Source organism: Panthera onca, chromosome D3 (genome assembly GCF_046562875.1).
Source record: "Panthera onca isolate mPanOnc1 chromosome D3, mPanOnc1 haplotype 2, whole genome shotgun sequence".
Taxonomy (NCBI): Eukaryota; Metazoa; Chordata; class Mammalia; order Carnivora; family Felidae; genus Panthera; species Panthera onca.
Window position 1 is genome coordinate 49739641 of NC_138350.1, and position 17850 is coordinate 49757490.

General features: G+C 35.3%; 1 long non-coding RNA gene across 1 annotated transcript in view; it reads left to right on the top strand.

Moving 5' to 3' along the window:
* Positions 1 to 17850, top strand: part of LOC144613831 (uncharacterized) — a 208713-nt gene that overhangs the window by 123303 nt on the left and 67560 nt on the right. The window contains exon 2 of the long non-coding RNA XR_013551251.1: positions 3603 to 3667. This is a non-coding gene — a long non-coding RNA (uncharacterized LOC144613831). The remainder of the gene's footprint in view (positions 1 to 3602; positions 3668 to 17850) is intronic.

A 17850-nucleotide genomic window follows, 5' to 3' on the forward strand; every position in this document is an offset into this window, starting at 1 on the left:
TTCAAAACTGAACAATTGATTTCAGTTCCCCTTTCCCCAAACAAGCATGTTCTTGTCCATCATGCTCTCCATTTTAATTAATGACAACCCCATCCTTCTAGGTTTTCATGTGAAAACCTATGTAATTATCTTTGAGCCTTCTTTGGCTGACACATCCCAGGCCTAATCTGTCAGCAAACAGATTGTGAATTCTACCTTCATAATTTGCCCAGAAAGTAAGCACTTATTTCCATGATCCCTGCTTTCATCCTGGGCCACTCTGCTCTCATATCTTGCCTATGTTATTGCAATAACTTTCTCACCGCTTCTGCCTTTGCACCCCTTTCCCCTCCTTCAGTCAATACTCACCATAGCAGCCAGGGAATACCTACAAAAAATCTATCATATTGTGTTGTTCCCTTTCTTAAAATCCTGGAATGTCACGCTAACTCACTCGGACTTAAAGCCAAAAATGTAACAATGTCTGATAACCTCAATCCTGTGTGCCTCCCATTTCCTCTCTCATCTCATCACCTACTACTACCCCCCCCCCCCCCGACCCATCCACTCCAGCCATACCAGCCTGTTCCTGTAACACACAGGCATGTGCCTGCCTGACAGTGATTACATTCTCTTGCTGTTCCTTCTGCCTGGGAAGTCCATGCCATCACCTCTTGGTGATCTTCCCTCAGAGGTCAATGAAGCTCACCATGAGCAATTTGGAACCTTCCTCTTATACTTTTTGAATTCCTGTTCCTTTATTTGTCTTCAAAACATTTACATCTTCTAATATATGTGTACATGCACACATGTATCTACCTATCATCTATCTATTACCTGTCTATCTGTCTATCTATCTATCATCTATCTACCTACCTATCTATAGGTCATCTATCTATCATCTATTTATATTTGTTCAGTTTCCCCCATTACAGTGAAACTTCTGTAAGAGTTGAGATTTTTCTTTTTTGTGTATTTGTTTGTTTTTACTGCTCCATCCCAACAGTTGGAGTAATATTTACTATTATATAGCAAGTGCTCTAAAATATATGTTTATTGAATGAACTAAAATTAATTCAGTGTTAACATTAGTTCGTATACAATATTAGGAAAAATGATACTTTAAATATTACAGCCCTTTTGGAAAAAACGTGAGTTTGACAGCATTAATCTAGACAGATCTATGGCATCCAGACACGGAGATCTATGGTAAAATTTTAAGCCACCTGTTGAAAGCAAAGAATATCTTTGGGGGGTGTCCATATGTTTCTAAAAAGAAACTCCTGCACACTCTCAATGTTAGATTCTGTGCCACTTTTTACTCTTGCCCTGCAACACTTTTATAGAGCAATGATTCTGGTCACAAACCTGATAACAAATAACGTCTCTTTAATTGAACCTCCTTGCCTTCACCGAGGAGGAATTAAATGCCCAGGTTCAGGCTGGTGGCAGCTCTGGGTCCGGGATTCAGGACCTCTTCCTTTTTTATTTATAGCTGCTCTGGTTGTAACTGTTCCCTCCATCAAATTTAAGGAAAATTTAGACCCATTTAGTGGGAATTCTAAAGGCAGACACAGAAAATCAATTCTCAGGGAAGCGATTAGGTGATAATGACAGGTCCCCATCTTGGGGAGGAGGATGGGGACATTATTCTGATACACCAAATCATTGATCAGCAGTAACAGATTAAGACTTTTTATTACACAAATGAAACAGAACTTATGAAAAGATGACTCTTTTTTTCTTAAAGCATCTATCCTGCTGTGACACTTATAATTTGCTCATCTCTTGTTCACAAAATTTTCCCCAGTGGCCCTGTTGTTCACCTCCTCATGCTCACTTCTGGACTGCTCGTGTTTGTGCACATTAACCCAGAGTCAGCCTCTCCCTCTCTAGAGCTGTCTGTTTTCTATTTACCTTGGAAGGTCTTGGTGCCTGGGGCAATGTCTGCTGGAGGGCTTTGTATATCTCGGCTCGCTTTCAGAGGTATAAAAAATGTTCTCTTGGATGTTTATTTCTTCCAAATGCCATTATTCCTCATATTGCCACACACTAATGAAAAAATTCTGAAGTATTTAGATTCATTATCTCCAGAATAGAAAAATGGAGAAATTCTTTCTACCAGTCTTCCAGTGCTCAGTTACTTGCTGTCATTTGATTGCCAGCTGTTTCATTCTGTCTGCCTTCAGCTCTGAGAGCTGTTGAATACTGTAACACTTCTCTGCCTTTATGCTCAGAAGAATCCTCCTCTTATCTCTGCTTCTACTGAGGCCTTATACTCTTTCTCATTCTTCCTTCTCTGTTACATTTGATTTGGGACTCTGGTCTTTTCGATCTAAACTGCTATCAACATAGACTTTCCAGAGGCCTAAATCCTATGTTACTTGAAGCACCAGTCAACTCATGGGAGAGCTCGTGGGAACCTGCCACACTGGAAAACTGTGTGTGTGTGTGTGTGTGCAAGATTTAAAAGAAAAAAGCGCTACACAATTTCAGAAATACCAATGTCAAAACTTTCATTAAAATAATGCCCCAAGATTATTTAACTCCAGCTCATGTCTCATTTCAGCATCCTAATGCTCAGGATGGCCTTTTCCATCTCGAATCTTACCCATAGGGTTCCCAGCACCCCCAGCAGCTTCCTGCTAGCTATTTCATATGGCCCTTCTCGCTAAGGGGCACTTTGATTCTCTGCTTCCTTCACTTTTTCCATTTATACCTCCAGATTTTTAAATTCATTTTGCTATGAAGACTTTTTCACCTTCTGGGGTGACCATTAGCTAATTTGTCATCAAGCAACTCATTTGTGCTAATAAAAGGAAGCCACAGGAGACAGATTCTTGCACTCAAGGTCCTGAAGGCCTACTTGAGTGACGAATGCATTTTACTGGAAATCTCTTAGCTACAGTGCCTCACTTTTGTTGTCAAAATTGTAAGTATAACTAATAACAAAAATAATAGTTCTTCATATACACTGAGCATTTTCTAACTGGGAAGGCTCTTTGTATCCTTTTTTTCTAACCTTCAGAATTACTCTAGAGGGATGACAATTGTTCTAAACCTCATTTTACTAATGAAAACTGAGATTAAGGTGATTAAGCAACTTGCCCAAGGTCACCCAGCAAGTTTGACATAGCATATCTTTTAATCCTCACAATTACCCATTTGGCTGGTGCAAAGAATTTAAATAATTCAGCATGTGTCACAAAACCAGTATGTAACAGCTTTAGCACTCAAAGTCCGTCTTCTGACTTAAGATCCTTTGGACTCTCCTATAGTATCTCTGCTTTCATTACATCATGCTAACATTATAGAAAGTAGGAGGCACTTCGAAATCTGTTTAAAAGATGAGGTGGTGTCATTATCTAATGCCACAATAATGCTGTGTAACACTCGACCACAAAACTTCTGCAACATGGACAATAAGCATTTATTTGACTCACGAGTCCGAGGGATTTGGTTGATATGGGTTGGGTTGGCTCACTTGTCCACATTCAGCTGTGGGTCATCTAAGCAGCTCTGCTCATCCTGCCCAGGCTAGCTTTTGTGTCTGGAGGTTGGCTGGCTGTTAGCAGATGCAAGTAGTCTTATCTGGAATGACTGTAGTGACTCTCATTATCCAGCAGGCCAGCCTGGAAATATTCCCATGAAAATCTTAGAAGAGCAAGGAGCAGAAAAGTCCAGCCATGTAAGCACTTTTCACTGTCTGCTTGTTACATTTGTTAAAATCTATTGGCCAAACCAATTTACATGGCTAACCCCAAAGTCAGAGTAGGAGAGCCCTGCAAAGGTTATGGTGAAGGTCATGGGTACCTGAAATGGTGAAGAATTGCTAACACAAAAATTTAGCAAATTTTTCGCAGGAACAGAAAAGGAACTCAGTAATCCTCTGAGGTTTTCTCCTCAACAAATTTATACTCTAAAAAAAGTAACATTTTCTTTGCTTTTTGTCACAATTTGAGTGAAATACTTTGCCTCAAACATCTAAGCTCTAGGAGCCAACATTTACTAAAAATTGAACATATGATCTTTGGTGACATAAATGTATTTGTGTTCTTAATTATGAACCATAAAATACACATCAAATTTGAATAGTACCAAAGCAATGCTGCCTGAATTTATAATTCTCTTTCAAATAGAGTGTTGGCCCAACTCACTCAGTGTCTAGTGATTTCATGGTTTGGAAGTTTGTTTTCTCGAATTTGATGCAGCTGTTCTCTCTGAATGAAAGTCCATGGGGATAGGTGGATAAATACATAAAGCTTCTGAAAGCCATCCCAGATCCCTCAAAGTCAGCCCTCTGCTTAATGTCTGGGTGAGAAGTATAACAAAGTTAGTCTTGGTAATTGTTCATGAGTTTTCAGAGACTCATTATCAACACTCACAACCTGGTTTCAGTCCAGTGGAGCTTTATGAGGCTGAATTATAAGCAGAATCAAAATACATGAGAATAAAAGGCTCAGCTCAAAGATTGATGCTTACAACCAGTTACAGGTAAAGTATTTGTCGGACCAATTAGCAGTGTTTTATTTCTTTGATTTAGCAAAACACAAAGGCATTCAAAAACGCTCAGTTTTTTTTTTTTTCTTTAACTCACAAGCACATAACAGTAAAGCAAGCACATACAAGTGAAATGCTGGAAAGTTATAGGAAATATCTAGCTCTGCTGTGCAAATTACTTGCACAAATCACTATTTCTAAAAAGTTTTATTTCCCCACAACAATACTGTGGATTATATTCCCATCTGTCACAACTGTTCTGTGTATCGTTGTTTCTATTTATTTCTTCTTTCCTATATAGTTCTTCATGTCACTTGAGAGAGATTCTTCCGATGGGCATTATGTCAATATCAGAAAGGAGTCTAAGCTTCAGATAAATGTGAGAGGGTGCCTAGAGGGGGATCTGAGGAATGGGGAGAGCAAGACATTTTAGGAAGGAAGATTCACCCTTTTACTCCCACCCACATTCACTATTTTCCATGTGTGGCCTTATAGGCCTCTCATTCCTATGCATCTCAAACGATATTGAGTAAAAAAAAAAAAAAAAAGACTTTGGTTACAGTTATTTACCATATGTTTTTCCCTTTTCCCTATATTTTAGTTCACCACCCAAATTTCTTTAGATTAGAATTATCAGAGCTAGATCCAGAGCTAGAGCTAGAGGGAATAGAGACAGAGGGGACGGGAGCCCAAGGACCCAGGAGTATTTTGGAGGAAGAAGCCACAGAAGTTAGTGATGCATCAGAAATGGGGAGTCATGAAAAAAAAGAAGGAATGAAATATGCCTTCTCACTTTCTAAAATAGACAAATGTAAGGATGGAAATACCATTTACTGAGATGAGAGAAAACATAAGGATAGGTTTTGAAGAGAATATCAAGTGTCCAGTTTAAGATATGTTAGACTTTTTTTTTTTTTTTTTTTTGAGTTTATTTGTTTTGAGAGAGAGATAACAAGCAAGAGTTGGGGAAGGGCAGAGAAAGAGGGAGAGAGAAAATCCTGAGCAGGCTCTGTGCTGTCCTTAGGTAGACTGATGTGGAGCTTGATCTCACAAACTGTGAGATCATGACCTGAACTGAAATCAAGAGTTGGATTCTTAACTAACTGAGCCATCCAGGTGCCCCTAAGATAGGTGAGGCTTAAAATTATTTAGAATCATTCAAATGAAAGTGTCAAAGAGGGAGATTAGATACTAAGGCCTCAAGCCCAGACATAAGTACTGAACCCTACAGTGGCATACCTACTTACCTAGCCATCCCTCTTCTCTATATAAGCAAATTATTTTTAGTAATATAAAACAGATAATAAAAATAAAAAATACAAAAAAAACCTCATTTTTTATTGAGTGTTTGTATTCAATAAAAATTAATTAATTATTCTAGTGCACAAAAAGGAAAAGTATTGGAACAATACATTTTAATTACATTAATGCATTTTTTGAAACAAAGGAAAATAAATTATACCTACCTATTGCTTTGTTAGTATAATGGATAATGATATTACAGTTTCTTGTTTTGAGCCTTTTGTAAATTTATCAATGATCTTATGAAAAGCTGTCTTTTTGTCATATATTTTTCGCTCAAGAATAGGATGATGAAATTATCAATATATCTTCCTCCCTAGATAATTTATTCATTTTAATTTCAAAAAAATTTCTTTCACATGAAGCAAAAGATATACAAAGAAAACCTTAAACATAATGATAAGTTTGGAATAGGTTCATAAAAATCCCACTTCATAATAAAATCTAGAAATTACAATAATGTTTATGTCTTTGTTTTTTCAAGATTAATTCTAGTAGTTTTTAAATATTTCTGCAGTTGAAAACCTACAAGCACAAATTAAAATGTCAAGTAATCATATAGGATGACAACTGAAATAACTCAATTTCTATTTCTTCATCTTTACAATTATTGTGATCTCACTGATTATTTGAAATGTGCTATTTCAAATCAGGAGCTTGCAGGACGTCTGCTTTTGGATGGTGTACATGAATCGAGCTCAAACTATATACTTAACCTATGAAATTATTCTTAAAACTAATGTGTGCAGATGAGTCCAAGTAAATCAGGGGCTGACTGTATAACTAAGAGTTCCCCAGTTAATTTCCATTAGAATATTATTTATTAAATGGTATGAAATTAAAATGTACTAGTCTCAAGCTTACATACATATTATTTAAGTTCAACAATGGTCACAGTGGTTGTTTAGAACTTTATCAAGCTTTTCTTTTTTTCCCCTCCAGGGAGGAGTATTTTATCACTGATACTGTTTAAAATTTCCAACAAATGGTGATAATAAATAGAAGACTGACCTTTATTCTGTTTTGATATGATTTTGAATTATCTATAGGTGAAGCTTCTCTTTACTGCCTGTATTGGGGCAGATTCTCTGTCACTCCAGTTTTGGTATGTCACTGGGTATCTAATATAAATTTAGGAATTAACAAGCTTTTGTATAGTTAAACTCAATGGCATCATAGAAATTTTTAGGGGAGTTTTTAGTGAAAACAAAAGTAGCACAGGACAGAATCATGAGGATTTCTGAATAGCAAGATGGAGGAGACCAGGAAAAAGTGACTGGAGAAATAAAAGAAATATCAAAAGACAGTGGCATCCCTGAAACAAAGAAAATAGAGTATTTCAAGAAGGTAGAAGTGGTCATCTCTGTGAGAGTCAGCTGAAAAATCAAATAGGTGGACTGTTGAAAAAGGAACCATAAATTTACAACATAGATGCAATTGTGATCTTAGGAAGAACAATTTCATTAAAATATTGGAATTAAAATTGACTTCAGTATAAATGGGTTGTAGACTATAGTTGGATGCCTAGAATTCCCAATCAGTTAACAAAATGGAAAATGATGGCAACAGATAACTCTTGTTCATTTAAGATGTTCACATAGAAAATTAATATATAAAATTTCATAGCTTTGTCAGGCTGTAATGTCAATTAGAAAATAAAATGAAAAAAATCTATTAACAACTAGCTAATTAATTACCTGAGTATAAAGCTAGCAAGAAATATGCAATTCATGTATAAAGAGATATGTAAAACTTAACTGAAGGGCATAAAAGAAGACCAGAACAAATGGGGCAAAATATTATATTCTTGGATGGGAAAGCATAATGTCATAAAATTCTTAAGTCTCCTCAAATTAATCTATAAGTTCAAAGCAATATAACTTCAACTCCTAACAGGATTTTTTTTTAAACAAAGGGATTCTGAAGTACATCTGGAATATAAAATATGGAAAATAGCCATTACATATTTGAAATGGTACAATCATGAGGGACATGCCCCTACCAGATATCAACTTATACTATAAAGCTACTATAATAAAAAATGGGTTTATTGGCACAGGAATAATAAAATTGACCAGTGGAACATAATAAAGACTCTGGGAAGAGACTTAATATATCTATGGAAATTTAATGTATGGTTAAGTGAGTACTTCAAACCAGTGCTGAAGGAAGAAGGTGTGCCTCACACTCCTGGAGCACTACTTCACCTCTTCTTGGCCTGACCTCTGATTCCAGCCCAGTCTCTGGTGGATTGTTCTGCATAGGTTTTGACCTTCTTATTATTGGCTCCTTTTTGTAAGTGTGTGCTGAGTATCTCTTGTTTCCTCCCCCGAGTCTTCTCTGATAGTCCTGGTTGAGTGCAGTTGACCTTGATCTATCCCACAGGAAGAGGGATGGGAGCTAATGAGTGAATGCTTCTCTTTTAGGAGTTTCCAGTGAATAGTTTTGAGTCATATGTTCCAAGGCACCTGACAATGTCCTTCACTGGGTGCCTAGTCACCTGAAGCTGTGGCACACTAAATCGTGCTTGAGTTGGCTTTCAGTCCTCCGTTGACCCTGGTCCCTCACTCCTCCTTGAGAACACACTCTCAAAACATAGATAACCTCTGTCCCAGGCTCTGGCTTTGGGAGGAAACCAGACTAAATCAGCTGGGCTATATAACAAATGATGCTGAGAAACTGCAATGGGAAAAAAAGGATACATATCTCTATACACAAATAAGTTCCCTAAAAGGTACAAAGTTAAATGGAACAATAAAACCAAAGAAAATATGAATGTATTTGAAAACACAAAGTGGATGCACTGTCTTTCCACTTTTTCCTGTGTATCTTTCAGCCTCTCTTTGTCATTTGTTCAGTCATCCAGATAGTGGTTAAAATGTCATGTTTGCCAAAGGCCCCTTCCCATTTTCAGTGTTGTTGCAGGTTTATTCTCTTCTATACATTGTCCTTGTATTGCAATTGGATTTTGGGTGGATGTTGGAAATAAATGCATGTATTTAGTCTGTCATCTGATTCACGGTATTTTCAATTATGCATTAATCAGTATAGTTAATTTTGCATTAACTTAGATCTCTTGTTAACGCCATAGAACTGTATTAAAAAGTCTGAGTCTCTGACAAGTAGAATTATATCAAACTATGACCATTTCTATTTAGTAATTACACCATTCTCAATTGTGATGTTGGGACACAAATGTCACCTGATGTTGTACCGTCTTTATCACAGCATTTTAGAGCTGGAAGGCCCTGTGGGATTATTGAGTCCCTGGGTATGCAATGTATATAGCTCGCTGACCAAATTAGTCCATGCTCCCTTTGCTGTGGTTTCCCTTTGAGTCTTTCTATTTTTAAAAATTACATGAATTAGCATTCATATGCTAGTAGGCTAACAGTTCCTCACCATCTACCTATATCAACCCACTTTAAAATTGCCTAGTGGGAGACTGAATTAAATAGTAAGTAGTAAGTATTGTGTGCTATAGTTTAATTAAGTGGAATTTTATAAAGAATTTATGAAAAAAGTAAGTAGGCATCCAAAAACCTCCATATGCATTTGGCTGATCTTTTAACTGCATGTATTCTGTCAATGCTAATCATATATACTCTAGGCTCAGCATTTTACAAGTTATAATATGATCTGCCGTTACACTGATAGCTGTTCAAGTGGTTCATCATCAAACATTTTATGTTTCTAATAATCAAACTCTTCATTGAAATTATTTCAGCATTGTGCCTTTGAGAACAAAAGATTTTTCCCAGATCTCACTTACAGACCTGTTCTAAAGTCCTCTTATTCTAATTAAAGAATCAATCAGAAAGTTTGATTTCTTTGCTTTATTTATCCAGATAAAGATGATTTTTAGGGTCAAGTGAGCAGTATATATTTAAATAGGGACATAGGACAATTTAGGCTACATGATTTTTACAAAACTTTTTATTTTGAAATAATTACAGATTCAAAAGAATTCGCACAGATAGTACAGAGGAGTCTACTGTACCTTTTTTTCAGTTTCCTCCAATGGCTACTTCTTTTTTTTTCCCCCCCAGTGGCTACTTCTTACATAACCAGAGTACAATATCAAAACTAGGAAATTGGCATTCGTAAATTCTGCATTTTTCATTCTATGTCATTTTATCAGATGTGCAGCTTAGTGTAGCCACCACTGCAATCAAGGCAGAGAACTATTCTCTCACCACAAAGGTCTTCCGTGTGTTACCTCTTTATGCTCTTCCTCCTTCTGTACCTCTTCATCTTCCCCTAACCACTCCTAATACCTACAACCACTGATCTGTTCTCCATGGCCATAATTTTCTCATTTTAAGAATTTTATTCAATGGAATCACACAAGAAGTGACCTTTTGAGGTTCGCTTTTTAAATTCAGTGTATGTACCTGAGAACCATCAAGCTATTGCATGTATCCATAGTTCTTTTTATTTATTTTTTATCTCTTTTTATGGTTCATCTTTCTCTCCCGTGGTAAAGATATATCACTGTTTGTTTAACCATTCACTCATTCATTGAAGGACATTTTGGTTATTCTGGTTTTTGGCTGTTGCAAACAAAGTTGGTATGAACAAACATAGATGGGTTTTGTGTGGATATATGTTTTCATTTGTCTGGGATAAATCTCAGGGGTAAGATTGCTGTGTTATATGTGCATGTTTCATTTTTTTTTTAAAGAAACTTCCTATTTTCCATTTTACATTCCCATAAGCCATGTAGGGGAAACTCAGTTTCTCAGAATCCTTGCCAGCTTTTGGTATTGTCACTATTTTTTATTTTAGTTGTTTTGATGGGGTGTATCTTATTGTAGTCATATCTCATATTGCATTTCCCTGATGGCTAGTGATATAGAAAATTTTTTCCTGTGCTCATTTGCTATCCAGAGATCCTCTTCTGGGAAATGTTTCTTTATATTTTTTGCCCATTTTATAATTGGATTTTTTGTTTTTATTTACTGTTGAGTTTTGAGAGCCCTTTATGAATTCTAGATATGAATCCTTTGTTAGATGTGGTTTTTAATATTTTCTCCTAGTTTGTGGTTTCTTTCTAACTATTCCTTTCAATCTTTTAAAAAAGCAAAAGATTTTAATTTTGATAGTGTCCAATTTACTAGTGTTTACTCTTATGGATCATGATTTTGATATAAAGTCTGAGAACTCTTCACCAAGGCCTACATCCTGAGATTTTCTACTATATTTTTTTCTAAAAGTTTTATAGTTTTATGTTTAATATTTAAATCTATCATCCATCTACGTTAATTTTTGTATACGGTGTGAATTTTAGATTGAAGCTTATGTTTTTGGCTTATCCCACACAGTCTTGATTAGTGCAGCTAAATAACAAGTCTTGAGATTGGGTAGACCAATTGTTACCACTTTAGTTTTCTTCTTCAAAATTGTTTTAGCTATTCTGTTCCTTTGACTTTTCATATAAATTGTAAAATAATCTTGCATATATCTAAAAAAAATCATGCTGATACTTTGATAAAAACTGAGGTAAACCTGTATACTTATTTGGCAAGAATTGATATCTTTGCTATGTTGAGTTTTCCAATCTATAAACATGTTGTGTCTTTCCATTTATTGAAATCTTTAATTTCATTCATTAAAATTTTGTAGTTTTTAGCATATAGTCCTGTTCATGTTCTTTTAGATTTACACCTGTTTATTTTTCTCTGAATTTTTTAGCCATTATAAGTAGTAATTTTTTGGTTTCCATGTGTTCATTGTTAGTAAATAGACAAAACTGATAGTCACATGTTGATTTTATAAATTATCATGTGACATTGCTAATTTCACCTATTAGTTCAGTTTTTTTTTATAAGCCTCATGGTAATCACCAAGCAAAAACCTATAGTAGATATACACAGACATGCACACACACACACACACACACACACACACACACACACACACAATCAAAGCACACCACTGTAAACAATCATCAAATCACAGAGGAAGACAAGAGACAGAGAATGAAAAAAGAAACTAAAAAAAAGCCATTAATAAGATGGCAATAGTAAGTCCTTACCATTAAATATTTGTGGATTAAATTTTCCAATCAAAAGATCAGAGTGAATAAATGGATAAAAAACAACACCCAGCTATATGCTATTCACAAGAGACTCACTTCTGCTTTAAAGACACATAATAGTCTGAAAGTGAAGAGATGGAAAAAGATACCCTGTGAAAATGGAAATGAAAATGTAGTAGGAGTATCCATAATTATATTGGACAACATAGACTTTAAGTAAAAAACTGTAACAAGAGACAAAGAAGATTATTATATAATGATAATAGGGTGAACTCATCAAGAGGATCTAGCAGTTATAAATATATATGCACATAACATTGGATCATGTAAATAATTTAAGCAAATATTAACAGATCAGAAGTAAGAAATAAATAGTAATACAAGAATAAAAGAGTACTTCAATACCCCACTTTCAATAATGGATAAATCATCAAGACAGAAAATCAATAAGGAAACATTCAGTTTAACTGTAATTTAGACCAAATGAACCTAATAGACAACATTCTATTCAACATCAGCAAAATACACATTCTTCTCAAGCCCACATGGAATGTTCTCCAGTGTGGATCAGACCTTAGGTATTAAAACAAGTCTTAACAAATTTAAGAAGATTGGTATCACATCCAGATCTTTACTTACTACAATGGCATGAAACTAGAAATCAATAATAGGAGGAAAAATGGAAATTTCACAAATATGTGGAAATTCAACAACATGCTCCTGAGTAACCAATGTATCAAAGAAGAAATCAAAATGGAAAAGTAAAAAAATAGCTTGAAACAAATGAAAATGGAAAGAAAACCTATTAAAACCCATTGGATGTATCAAAAGCAGTTCTAGAAGAGTTCATAGAATAAACATCAACGTTAAGAAAAAAGAAAAATCTCAAATAAATAATCTAAGTTTCCACCTCAAAGAACTATAAAAAAGAAAACAAAGCCCAAAGTTATCAGAAGGAGGGAAATAACAAATATCAAAAAATAGAAACTTTCATTTATGAAATGAAATTCTGGATGTCTAATGCACAGCATGGTGACTATAGTTAGTAATAGTGCCTTGTATACTTGAAATTTGCTAGGAGAGTGTATTTTAAGTGTTCTTACCACACACATACAAAATAGTAACTATGTGAAGTGATGCACATGTTAATGACCTTGATTGTGGTAATCATTTTACAATGTGTACTTATCAAATCGTCATGTTGTACACTTTAAATATATAAAATTTTATTCATCAATTAAACCTCAATAAATCTAGGAATAATGTTATAAAGGTTAAAAAGTAAATAAATTTCTATTTGGTTCTTTATGTCTGTACTTATTTGCTGTGACTTCTTTTTTTCTGTATATTTTAAACATATCTGTAGTTGATCATTGAAGACATTTACGATGGCAACTTTAAAATTCTTATTAGGTAATTAATAATCTGCATTATTTTGGTATTATCTCTGTTGACTGTTGTTTTTTTTTTTAATCCAGATGGAGATTTTCCTGGTTCTCAGTATGACAAACAACTTTTCTTATGTTGTGTGACCACTATAGCAGACATTTTTCTGGCATTGCTCTAGTGGGGAAGAGGTCTGTTATTTCCTTACTAATACATTAACGTGGAAGTCTAGGTTCCTCATTTAGCTTTCATTTATAACCTGGTTAGGAAGGGCAATCTCTTCCATATTGCTGGGTGCTGTGGTTGTTCAGGACTCCCACCAGGTCTCTGTTGACATCATGCCGGCTGAGAGTCTCATGGGTGCCTTGTGTTTTTGTTCCCTGCGTAGCCTCCCATGTCACTGATTGGGGGGTGGCCTCTTTTCTGCTGCGTGGTAATAAAAGTTGAGACTTTTATTAACAATAAACTTTTATTAACAATAGACTTTTATGAACAATAAAAGTTGTTACTTCTCCTCTGATGCCACCCCAGCATGCAAGGGGCGGGACACCTCACTACTATCTGGTGGGAATAGAAGTCCAGGCTCTCCATGTGGTCTCCACTGACACCAGGGAGTTGGCTCTTCATTACTACTCCGAGGGGATGGAAGTCTGAGTCCTTAACTTCACCTTTGCTGACACCACCACAGCAGAGGAATCATGATGCTTTATGATAACCTGGAGAAGTAAAAGTCTAGTCTAATGGTGGCAGAGTTTTTTCTATGGTATTTGGTTGGAAGAAAGCAATTACTGTCTAAAAGTTTTTTGTTGTTCTAAAACTGCCTCTTTATTAGTCCTTTGAATACAGAGAGCAGGTGTTCCTTGGGCTCCTTTCTGTCTGTGCCTATTGGGATTTCCAGGTGCCTATTTCTTCAGCACCTGATCTTGGATATATGAGGCAAAAAGGAAATAGAGAAGTTACTGCTATGTTAGTCCTTGAGTACTGAGGTTCTTGGCTGGTCTGCCTTTTTATCTTCATTTTTTCAGAGTCCTCTTATGTCTGCTTTATATATAGTGTCCGGGGCTTTTAGAAGGAAGCAGAAGTCTTAATGATTTATTTGAATTAACAATTCAGAAAATAACAGGAAGACAGTAATGACCATCTCTGTCACTTAAAATATTTTTAGTTATCTCTCTTTGCTTGCTAATACTCTTGCCCATGTAATGAAAAAGATAAGGAAAAAATGAGCAGAAGCCAAACTAAAATGTCCAGCAACTTTTTTGTTTAGAAGAATTAACAGCCTGTGATAAGCATTGTTTATGGACTGAGCCAATGGGAATTCCCAACTCCTTCTTACTGGCTAGAAATATAAATACTTCCAGAATGCTTGGATGGCTCAGTCGGGTGAGCATCCTACTTCAGCTCAGGTTGTGATCTTGTGGTCTGGTGCATGTGTTTGAGCCCTACATTGCGCTCTGTGCTGACAGCTCGGAGCCTGGAGCCTGCTTTGGACTCTGCCTACCAATCTCTGTCTGTCCCTCCCCTGCTCACCCTCTGTCTCTCTCTCTCAAACAAAAATAAATAAACATGTAAAAAAAGGAAATATAAATACTTTTACATCCTTTCCTATAGCTAAGCTCTGGCTAATGTGACATAAGTATTGATGGAAACTTCTGGGAAAGCTTATGTTTTCTTGATATTAGAGGCCAGATAAAGATAGTTCTAACTATTTTCTCCTTTTTATTCTCTTCCTTTCCCCCTCCCCTGGATGGGGTAGGGTCAGCCATAGTTGTCATCTTGCAACCTCAGGGAAAGGTCAAGAAATTACAGAAATTCCATACCTTATATTGGTGATTTATAAGCTTTTTCTGTAAAATCCCAGATAAGAAATATTTTAGGTTTTGTATGCTATGCCATTTCTGTCGCACACATCAGATCTGCTGTTCTATCATGAAGGCATCCATACACAATACTTGAATGAATGTATATGACTGTGTTTTCTAATAAAACTTTATTTATTAAAATAGATGGTGAACTAGATTTGGCCAAGGGAATGTAGTTTTCCAATCCCTGCTTTATATTGTTCAGCAGATGAACAACTGTTGGTAAATTGCTTAAGTCTAGACTTTGTTATGGGAGAAAAATTAAGCTGTATTTGTTTAAGTCATTGTAGTTGAGGTTTCTTACTTGTGGATAAACATATCGCTGATCCAAAGCCTATATGCAATATCTTCAAATTTCCCACTAGAGTTCTTGTGAAGATAAGAAAATATTGAAATTAACAGCATAGAAAATTAAAAGCAACATTTCCCACTCAGGCATTTTCACTTCAATAAAATAGCAGCAGTATTTCCCAGGAATAAGAAGGAGGACATTTTGTCCTCATCTGTCCCTCTTTCTCTGTCCCAGGTAATCTAAGTGATTCATAAAACCAGACAACTATCATTTTACAGCATGGATACATGATAGAGTTCTGTTTCTGCCTCTGCTTTCTCCCACCCAGAAACACACAAACACAAAACTTCTCCATCCAGTGGAGAATTACAACTTTCCAAAAGTAATGGGGCAGCAAGTGAAGTGATATCGAGGGTTTCTGGAAGGAAGCTTAGTGTTTGCTTCTTCCACTCTGGGAATAGAGTGCAGTTTCTAACTGCAGTGAGTTCTAATCAAAGACAATAACATTACCAAAACCTTCAGATGGAGTTTTACATTGATCAAGTGAGCAAACACATTTTTAAGGGTCTAATAATAGTTAATGTTGGTAAGGATTATAAGACTGTGGCATTATTTCTGCAAGTATAAATTGGCATCATTTAAAAAAAGTTTGGTAATATGTATCAACATTGTGAAAGAGACTGTAGGCATTAATCCCTTTATTTGGCTTGTAGGAAACTTACGGAAATAATCACTGTGCAAATAAAGCTTTTAGTATAAAGAGTTTATAACAGGAATTTCACTATTAAAAACTTAGAAATTATATATTCATCAATAAACAAGAGACTAAATTTAGTACTATATACATGAAAAAGAATATCTTAAGACTACTCAAAAACTTTTCAGCAACAAAAGGAATGCTTAAAGTATGATGTTACATTGAAAAAGCAAAACACAGGGTTATGGTAGGAAGATATTCTGCTTTTGCATGAAAATGTTTATGTGTTTTTGCCCTAATGTTTGTTTTTGTTCTATTGTGGTCACACTCTCAGACTCATTCATTTTGTATCTATTTCTCTACGTATTTTTAATAGACAGTCATGTATCTGTTTACACGGAAGAAATATGAGAAGGAATTGTAGCCATGGGTTAACAGTGTCTGCTGTTGGGATCACTCAGGGTTTTCATTTCTTTCCTTACAATTTTTGTCTTCTTAATTTCATGTAATGAGCAGACATCAGGAAAATAATTTTAAATTAAATGAGAAGCATGACTTAAAAGAGATTCTGCTTGGATGACAAAGTATAGCTTGTTAGCTATTAACAAGTCTTCAGTCTATTTATGTCTCATAGAGAGCTAAACATTTTATTCACAGAGAACATGGTCTTGGCTTTGTACTCTGTTACCTTAGAACTTTCTTTTAATTCAACATCTCTATTCTCTCAGATTTTAAGGTCAGAGGGAGGGAAGTGAGAAAAGTTTCCCCTTGATATAACTTTTTCTCCATCAAGTTTTAAAAATATCCCAATATCATCCATAATAGATGTGTTCTTTAGAATCACACATACTGAAGTGTTGCTTCACAGGCTTGCCCATTACATCCCCCAAATAAATTCATGAATAGATCCATAGAATAGGAGTTAAAACCTAAATAACTTTCAAAGAATTAAGATTTAAAGACATTAGGTCTGCCACTTTTGGAAGTAATTCGTCCATGTATTCACTCGTTGCTTCATTAAATAAAAAAACATGTTGGGGCGCCTAGGTGGCTCAGTCGGTTAAGTGTCTTCAGCTCAGGTCATGATCTCACGGTCCGTGAGTTCGAGCCCTGCGTCGGGCTCTGTGCTGACAGCTCAGAGCCTGGAGCTTGCTTCAGATTCTATGTCTCCCTCTCTCTCTGCCCCTCTCCCACTCATGCTCTGTCTCTCTCTGTCTCAAAAATAAAATAAAAACATTAAAAAAAATTTTTAAAAATGTAATAACTGCGTTTTATTTTGTGGCAGTGGAAGATGATACAAAGTTGAAACAAATGTGCTGTTTTATTAGTATAGTCTACAATCTATGACTAGAGAAAAGATACATGAAGAAGTAAAAGAATACAATTAGACAATGAAACACATAGTAGAAGAGAAATAATAAAATGCTATATGCCCCCATAACCATATACAAAAATTAACTCAAAAATGGATCAAAGATATAAATGTAAGATTTAAAACTATAAAGCTCTTGGAAGAGGACATAGGCAAGAACTTCATGACATTGGGTTTGACAATTATTTCTTAGATATGACACCAAAGGCACAAGCAACAAATTTAAATAGACAAATTTGACTTCAAAAAAATTTTAAAAATTATGTATCAAAAAACAATAACAATAGAGTAAAAACGCAACCACAGAATTAGAGGATATATTTGCAAATCATATATCTGATAGGGATTAATATCCAGAACGTATAAAGAACTTCTAAAACTTAACAACAACAAAAAACCCCAAACAACCCAACTTGAAAC